The 9437-nt window shown below is 43.0% G+C and overlaps 1 protein-coding gene across 4 annotated transcripts in view; it reads left to right on the top strand.

Annotated features, from left to right (window-relative positions):
• The first annotated feature begins 314 nt into the window (after positions 1–314).
• pias2 (protein inhibitor of activated STAT, 2) overlaps positions 315–9437 on the top strand; it is a 136340-nt gene continuing 127217 nt past the window's right edge. For all 4 annotated transcript variants that reach the window (XM_088375766.1, XM_088375767.1, XM_088375768.1 and 1 more), the window contains exon 1: positions 315–415. The gene's annotated coding sequence lies outside the window, so the exon portion shown is untranslated. The remainder of the gene's footprint in view (positions 416–9437) is intronic.

Genomic DNA, 9437 nt, shown 5'->3' with positions numbered 1-9437 from the left:
GTAGAACCCTCAAGCTCCCAGGCCTCTGGTAGAGGCTATCTATCTATCTATCTATCTATCTATCTATCTATCTATCTATCTATCTATCTATCTATCTATCTATCTATCTATCTATCTATCTATCTATCTATCTATCTATCCATCTATCTAATTAAATTTTTTAATTTATATATCTATATAGAATTTTATATATATATAATATATATATATATATATATATATATATATATATATATTAAATGTGTGTTTTGCATTGAATACATGAATTTAAAAAAAGGAACAAAAAACATCAGTCTTGACTTCCCCAATATGGCCGACCAGTGACGTCTTTGATGAAACTATCTCAAGCAACCTAGCGTTTCTAAAGATATCTATGAACGTGATCAAGAAGATGGCGTCCAACCGGGAGAATCCGGTAGGCGAAAAGAAAAATGTGATATGTCGTTATTGTTGGGTTCGTCAGCCTTCTCTATCTGTTGCGAAAACGTGTTTTGCTTTCTTGAGTTCAAACACATTTTGAAGGTTGGATTTTTACAACATGTATACGTTTTTTTGTCAGTCTCACTGCTAGCAGTTTATGATTAGCAAGTCGTCATTGTCTTATACTAGTTCGCATTGTTTTGGTGCTTCGTCGTTAAAGATTTCCGACAGTATGAGTTTGGCCACGATAGTTAAACGATCTCAGAATATCACGTAAGTGCGCAAACTACACAATATATAACATCTGGGTGCTCTGTTATGAAAATATTAAAGTGGTGGTTATCTTGCCGGTGTTACATGTCAAGTTGCTCCCATGTTATCTTGCTCCCCGTCTCGAGTTACGACTGTTATGGTAAAGCGATTTTGTGTTTCGCGACTAGAGATTCGTCACAAGCGACTTGGAACATACCTGACTACAAAACTGTTCAAATTCTCAATAAAAACACTGAACGAAACTTATCGTTTGCATTTCCGACTAGCTGCAACACATAGCAAATACTAAAAAAATATACGTATGTAAAATAGAAAAGTCATAAGAGGGATTTGAACCCGTGACGCAAAGAAATAAAGTACAGTGTACTGAGCACAGCCTTAACCGCTGTGCTATCTTAGCACACTGTAAATTCAATAGATAGTTTTAATATACCCAAAACTAAATTACCCGGCGAGGGTACGCGTTGATCTGATGCCTTGTGTATACCCACCCAAGTTAACTGGCTCCTCTGAAGCAACTTAACATGGTTGCGTTCCAAAGCTTCACGCCAACCTCGTAGCAGGGCATCATGCATTTATGACATGATCAACTTTCTAGACACATAAGGAATGGGTCCAAGTACTAAAGCAGTGGTGTAATATTGATCGGCTTTGCGTATTAATAGGATTGTGGAGAGAACAAAATTTCACAAATGGTTGTCTGAACTACTTGAGAAATGTAGAAATTAAGAGTTGAAAAATGAAATTTTGGAGAATTTGACGTGAATTTCAAAATTGAAAATTTGGAATTTTTGGTAAATTGAAAGTTGTGGAATAGGTAGGCAAAAGATGAACAGTTGAAAGTTGGAATGGGTTGAATCGGTTGAAAAATGTAGAAATTAGAGGTGAAAAACGAAATTTTGTGAAATTTTGCGGAAAATTTAAACGTGAAAACGTGAAATTTTTAAATTTGCCAATTTTGGGAATGTCAAGAATCTTTCTGAATGTGATTTGAATGTGCTGAATGTTGGTAGGCAAAAGATGAACTGTTGAAGGTTGGAACGGGTTGAATCGGTGGGAAAATGTAGAAATTAGAAGGGAAATGAAATTTTGGAGATTTTTTTTATTCAATGTTGTACCAGGTAAGCCAATTGAGAACACTTTCTCATTTACAATGGCGACCTGGAGGCAAGGTGTCAAGTGTCTTGCCCAAGGACACAACGACACGTGACTGTGACAGAACTGTGATCGAACCGCCAACCCTCCGGTTACTAAACGACCCACTCTACTGCCTGAGCCACAGATGAGTTTCAGATTTGTAATTTTTGGGAAGTGGGAAGTTGTGGAATAGGTAGGCAAAAGATTGGTCACAAGCAACATGGAAATTGTCGGACTGCAAAACTATTCAAATTCTTAATAAACACGTGAAACGAAACGTCGTTTTTATTTTCGACTGGCTGAACGAAATTGGAAACTGTAAAAAAATATAACAGTAAAAAGCTGCATTTGACTCCATGACGCAAATTAATAAAGAACCACCTGAGAGCCTGATCACTTAACTGCTTCTGTGCAACGAACCACTTATTCAAGATGTGTCAATGTAAATAAAAATCTTCAAAAAAAAATAAAAATCAGACACTGAGATGTACTGAATTTTTGTACATGTTGCGCAAAATGTGTATTTCTTTTTAATTGTAGTGTGCCTTCGCCCATAAAGTTGTGCACAGCCTTATTGGCTCTAGAAAACATTGCATACTCATTTGGGTGGGCGGGCAGTTTCGGCTCATTCGGAATGGTGAGGTGGAAACGGAGTTTGTGTAGGATACGGAGAGAGAGAAAGGAAAGTTTAACGTGAAAATGAGTGGCGAGACAGATGGTGACTAGTTAAAACAGGAGAAATACGCAATGTGACCAAGACCATGCCGAGGCGATCCATTTTATGCTCGCGGCTCCCTGTGCCCAGCGTAAATTCTCCTCAGATATGAAGGTAAAACTGCATTAGATGATCACGCCAAGTCTAAAAACATCAAAATCAAACCCAGCCAAGAGCAGCAAGCAGCAGAGGCACAGGCAAGCACAAGCAAAGCACACACCACACTCTAACGGAGACCTGGGCAAAATACGGCCCGCGGGCCACATCCTTTGTTCGTCCCTGTCCGGCCCGCATGAGGCCAATCGTAAATTATATTTGATTACAACTTAATTAAAAAAAAAAAAATCTGTGTCGTGCGTGCAATACAACTGTTTTGCTTTTATTTTGAAAGGCGTCGCACTTCCGTGTAGCGTACGTGTATGTGAGCTGTGCGTGAAGGTGAACAGTGCGAAGTAATGCTGCCCTCGAAATGTGTGCTGACCCTCAGAAAAGACAAGTTGACAAGGAGTGCCGTGTTTTCAACAAGACATGGACTGCCAAGTATTTCTTTACAGAAATGAAAGGTAAAGCCGTGTGCCTGATTTGTGGTACACAGGTTGCTGTGTTTAAAGAATATAATTTGAAAAAATACATCTGTCTGATAAATAGTGCGCAACAGAGGCTGATGCATTGCTAGCAAAACTGCAAGCCCAACAAGGACTTACGTTTAAACTTCACACCCAGTGGTGCAGCGGCTTTGCCATTTGAGGAAAAGTTAAAGAAGTTAAGAATAATCAGAATCAGAAAACCTTTATTGTCATTCTACATAGTAGAATATGTATGGATGTTAGACCTGAGTCAGCTGCAATCAGGAGATCATTTGTGATTTTAATGAGGGCTGTTTCTGTACTGTGTCGGGGGCGAAAACCGGACTGGAACTGTTCATATAAATTATTACTAGAGAGTTGTGTCTGGCTCTGTGATGCAACAACTTTTTCGAGAATTTTGGAGAGAAATGGCAGGTTGGAGATGGGGCGTAAGTTACTGGGGATATTGGAGTCTAAGCCAGGTTTCTTAAGGGATGGTGTAACCGTAGCAGATTTGAAAGATAGAGGGACAGAACCAGAGGTGAGGGATGAAAGGATGATGGCAGTAATCAGTGGCAGCAGAGAGGGTAGGGAGGCTATGACCAGGGAAAAAGGCAGGGGGTCAAGTTGACATGTAGATTGGCTTTGAATTTCAAATGAGTTTGGATAGGTCAGCAGCAGAGGGAAGTTGGAAGCAGGAAAGGGGGGGGAGGAAAAATGATTGACAGCTAGACGAGTAAGAGGCCAATTGCTGGTGGATGGTAGCTATTTTATTCTCAAAGAAGGACATCAGGGTGTTACAGTGGTCAGTAGAGTAGATGTGTGGGGGGAGGGAGTCAAGGGGGCAAGTTGAATTGTTAATCACGGAGAACAGGACTCTGGTGTTCCCCGCACCGGCTGTAATTTTCTCCACAAAATAGTGGGATCTGGCGGAGGAAATTGCATCTTTATATTGGATAATGTGGGTGTCAGGTTCAAGATCAGCAAAAGGATCAGCAGACAAAACCCGTGAGGCAGAATATTGAGTCTTTTCTCGCGAGGAGTGCATCTAGACTTACAGCAATCCAAATACACTAAAAATCTGTTTACACTCCTCAGTGTTTTTATTTAGGAATGCCCTACCCACAATGTGAGACTAGCCCCTGGGGTGGGGGAAAGCGCGGGCTTTGTCTCATGAGAGAAGAAACAAGATTCTATGTGAAAACAGAAGTTGCAGACAGGATGCCATGAGAAACAAAAAGAGTGCAAGGACAAAATGCTATGTGAAATAAGAAGTCACAGACATCAACAAAATAGTTTGCGCTATCAACAGCTTTCTTGGATTCCCAGAGATGTAGAAGGTCAGGAAGCTCCACACAGCATCGTATGACTTGTTGTGGACTGGTGGACGTCTGCAAGGCGAAACAGCAAGCATTCTATGCAATAATTTTATTAATAAGTACTCAGTAGGGAACGCATGATAACATATATATACAATTTATCTAACAGTGGGTGTGGTATAACTGTTTGTGAATGGTGAGTCTAGTTTTGCAAGAAAGCCGCTCCAGCTGTCGTCCTTTGGCTTTCAGTTGGCGTAGATGAGGAGAGAACCAGGGAGCGGAGTGGGGGAAGGAAACAGTTCGGGTTTTGAGGGGGCAAATGAGTTTAGCAGAGTTTGTAGTCCATTGTCGTAAACAGAAACCAGCTGATCTGGGGTGTATGGGGGGTGATGGTGGGGAAACTGCCAATGGCTGTGGTGAAATCTGCTAAATTGATGTTTTTGATGTTGCGGAAGGATATGACACGTGACTATTTAGTTTTGGATAGTGTAAGACTAAGATTAAATGAAACCAGCAAGTGATCAGACAACCCAGTTCTCAGGTTCACGGCGGAGCAGTTAAAAGGAGTGACACCGGAGCTACAGACTGTCTAAAATATGGCCTTTGGTGTGGGTAGGGAAATCAATGTGTTGTTTAAGTCCAAAACTGTCCAGTCAGAAGCTGAAATCCTTAGTAAGAGTGGTGTTAGTGCTGTCCATGTGGATATTTAAACCATCAAGAAGAATGATGTTGGATGATAGTGAGCAAATGTAGGTGAGAAATGTGGTGAATTCGTTGATAAAGTCCTTATTTGATTTGGGTGGTCGGTAAATATTAACCAAGATAGTTGGTGTGGGTCCATTCAGCTGCAGAACCGCAAATTCAAAAGAACTGGATACTGGTACTGTCTGTCTGTCTGTCTGTCTGTGAATCACTCGAGGCGCCTGAGGATAATCCTCAGAAGCGCGAGGCTTGCTTTGGGGAGGCTGGAGAGTTCACTGATGGAGGAGCCAAGTTGTCGGTAGTACCGCTCTGACGTCAGCGCAGGGCACCACAGGCAGAGGTGTTTGGCGGATTCTTTCTCTTCATCGCATAGTCAGCATCGGGCATCGGCACACTTCCCCATTAGATGTAGACACCTTCTGAGAGTAGGGTGATGTCCGGACGGGAAACGGATCAGGTCGGTGAGGTCTTTGTTCGACAAAGAGGCCTCCTCCAGTGGGTTGGGTTTTTGGGATAGTAGGAATATTAGGCGGGGGTGATCTGATTGGGGGGGCGCAGCTCCTGCGGATGATCGCTTGGCGTGTTGATTTATACAGCTGGCATTCATCTTGGGGTAGGGAGGAGCCAGGTTTTGCTTGCTCATCGACACTGGTACTGTAACAGATGAGACCTTCCAAGTCTCACAGTGAAGTATCGCGAGACCTCCTCCTCGACCGGTAAGACGTGGTTTGCAAGTGTAAACAAACCCAGGTGAAACTGACTCATTCAGTTGAGAGAAGTCGCCAGGATGTTGCCACGTGTCCGTTAAACATAAAAAGTCATACTTGCGGTCGAGGAGGAGCTCCTGCATTAGTTGTCCCTTACCAGTAAGCGAGCGGATGTTGAATAATCCCAGTGTAACATCACAGTGTTGATTGGAGAAGTGGGCGTTAGCTGACCTAGCTCGGCTAGCTAACGCGCTATGGTCCACCTTCCTATGGATGCTTCTCGGTGGATGGCGGCAGGAAGAGGACCAGATGGAGTTTATGGCGATGGAGTCATCAATGCAGTAGCTTCGTCTAGCACCACGGTGGATGTATGTATCTCCGTCGGTGAAGGCGAGCGGTGTCCGGGAAATGTTGCAGTACAGGTGGAGGAGCGGACCAGAGGAGCTGGAGTTGGAGAAGCTCCGTATTCGTGTACTGGATCATAGTTGACGCTGGATAAATAGTGACAGACAGGATAGTCCACCAGAGCACGAGGCTCACAGCAAGGTTGTATGTTAGCATGAAGCACGAAAAATTGGGGAAGCAGTGACCAGGTAGTGTAAAGCAAACACACTAGCCCACAGGTAGCATCTGGGCGGTCAAAGACACGCTTCGGACAGACAGATCCACTAGGGCAGGGGTGTCCAAGTCCAGTCCTCGAGGGCCGCATTTCTACATGTTTTCTAAGTTTCCCTCGTTAAACACACCTGCGCAGGAGCCTGATCATTGAATCAGGTGTGTTTAACGAGGGAAACTTGGAAAACATGGAGGAATGCGGCCCTCGAGGACTGGACTTGGACACCCCTGCACTAGGGAGTTGACCCAGAGTGAAGCCAAACAGTCCCACTTCAAGGTTTGGTGGTCTGCTGCAGACTTTGCACAAAATCTGAGCAAAACGTTAAAACGTTAAAAATGACCGGAGATCAGCGGCAGCAAGTCACGCCAGCGTTTGCTCACATTCGGTTCCCAATCTGAAAAAAAAAAAAAAAATTAAAACCTCCCTGCTGCTCTGTCCCCTTGTAAATTCAGGCCTGTCAAAATTCTTTCAATGTTTCTTTTAAAATATACTCTGGCTTTTAATGTGCCTCTTATCATTGCTTTTAAGGAAAAACTGGAAGTTCTCACAAGTAAACTGAACACTGTTGTCACACACCAGTTGCTGAGGGAAACCTGTACGAGCTCAAAGCATTTGCTGCAGGCTATGCACAAGTAGTTTTCTTTACGGTGAATACTTCAGGCGACTTTGAGTGCGCATCAACAACAATAAGAAGCGTGACCCATGAATTATGACCCAGCATAATCCACATGTATGTGCTGCCAGGGAGCGTCTGGCCATTCCCATGAGTGAACTGGTGCAAGTACAGTATTTTCCGCACTATTAGACGCACTTAAAAACTCAAAATTTACTCAAAAAAACAGCGTGCCTTATAATGCAGAGTGCCTTATCAATTGATGAATTTGTTGATCACACTGGTTGTACACAGCGCTCTGCCAAAATGTTGCAATACGTTTCAGTATGACTAGGTCTCATCCCTTCCCAGCATTACGGCAACCGTTGTCAGGGCGCGTCACTGAATAGCTATTGCACCCGTGAGGCTATTTCATTTCAAAATAGGCTGTTCCGTTAATGTTTTCGAGTACGTTTATGGATCACTTATATGGGAGAGAGTTTGAGAAACGCGATTGTTTACAGGGGGCCGCCGTGACACTTTGCTGAGGTTCAGGGGAATCTGCGAGCTGAGGCTATATGCACTAGGCGCTTTCATTTCAAAATAGGCTGCTTCGTTAATGTTTTGAGTAAATTTACAGATCGATATAGAAGGGAAACATAAGTAAGCAGTGCCAATGTGTTAGATCAAACTTCGGTTCCGATCACTTTTATAGGAGATAGTTTGAGAAACGCAATTCTTTACTGAGGGGTCATTGGTTATTGTGCAATTTTTGTATATAAAGTTTGACTGAATACCTCAATGACTAGTTTATTGTGATACAAATTAAACTAACGAAGTTTATGACCATAAAAAATGAGTGGGGTTGCTGGACCAATAAGCCAAAGCGTGTAACTTTCATACAGAAAGGGAGTCGGACTTTACCTCATCGACTGGGTTGACATTCCCTTTAGCACAGCACCATCTAGTGCAGGGGTCACCAACACGGTGCCCGCAGGCACCAGGTTGCCCGTGAGGACCGCATGAGTCGCCCGCAGGACTGTTCTAAATTTAGCTCAAATAGCGGCACTTGTCAGTGAGCTGCATCTATTTATTTTACAGTCAAACCTTGGTTTTCGAACGTCCCACTTCTCGAAATAATCGGAATTCGAACAAAAAAATCGAGACTTTTTTGCTTCGGTTGTCGAACAAAATTTGGAGGTCGAATCTCGCATGATGAACCGGGAGGAACCGAGAAAACACGACCGCGCGGCCCGGATACCGACTGACTCCGTTGTTATCGTATTTTCGTTACTTTGAGGATTGTATTAACCCCTAATCATGCCTCCAAAGAAAGCAAGTGGAAACAGTAAAGCCATCCTAAAACACAAAGACGCTCTTAAAGCAATGTGACAGCGAGCACCCGGCGCGCTGCGGTTGCGCGATCGGACCAAATTAGGCTCCCTGCGCACTGAGGTCCACTTAAATTTTGGAAAGTACATCAGGACTTCTGTTAGGTAATTTCTCTGACTGAATATCTGTATAAAAGAAAAGGATCAGCAGACAAAACAAGTGAGGCAGAATATTGAGTTTTTCTCGCGAGGAGTGCATCCAGATTTACAGCAATCTGACTACACTAAAAATCTGTTTGCACTCTTCGCTCTTTTTATTTGGAATGCCCTACCCACAATGTGAGACTAGCCCATAATAGGTGGGGAGAAGGCGTGGGCTTTGTCTCATTAGAGAAGAAACGAGATTCTATGTGAAACAAGAAGTCACAGACAAGATGTCATGAGAAATGAGAGTAATGCAAGGACAAAATGCTATGTGAAACAAGAAGTCACAGACAAGATGTCATGAGAAATGAAAGTAATGCAAGGACAGAATGCCATGTGCAGACATCAACAAAATGGATTGAGCTATCAACAACTTTCTTGGATTCCCAGAGTTGTAGAAGGTCAGGAAGGTCCAGACAGCATCGTTCGACTTGTTGTTGACTAGTGGACGTCTGCAAGGCGAAACAGCAAGCATTCTGTGCAATAATCTTATTAATAAGTACTCATTAGGGAACGCATGATAACATATATATACAATTTATCTAACAACTTTATACTACTGTTGTGCGTTCGGCGGTGCGCTGCGGTTGCGTGATCAGACCAAATTGAGCTCTGCCTACTTTGGTCCACTTAAAATTTTTAAAGTACAGCAGGACTTTAAAAATATTTTCTAAATTTTAGCGACGGCTCTGTCACAATAATGCGACCACCGTGTTGCAGTTGCGCGGTCGGCGACGTGCTACATTTGTGCGTTCGGCGGTGCGCTGCAGTTGCGTGATCGGACAAAATTAAGCTCCCTCCGGACTTAGGTCCACTTAAATTTTGGAAAGTACATCAGGACTTTAAAAATATTTT

The sequence above is a fragment of the Syngnathus floridae genome, chromosome 5 (assembly GCF_059516105.1).
Source record: "Syngnathus floridae isolate MCC-2025c chromosome 5, RoL_Sflo_1.0, whole genome shotgun sequence".
NCBI classification, from domain to species: Eukaryota; Metazoa; Chordata; class Actinopteri; order Syngnathiformes; family Syngnathidae; genus Syngnathus; species Syngnathus floridae.
The sequence above is the reverse complement of the archived record's forward strand: the minus strand, read 5'-3'. Positions and strand labels throughout refer to the sequence as shown.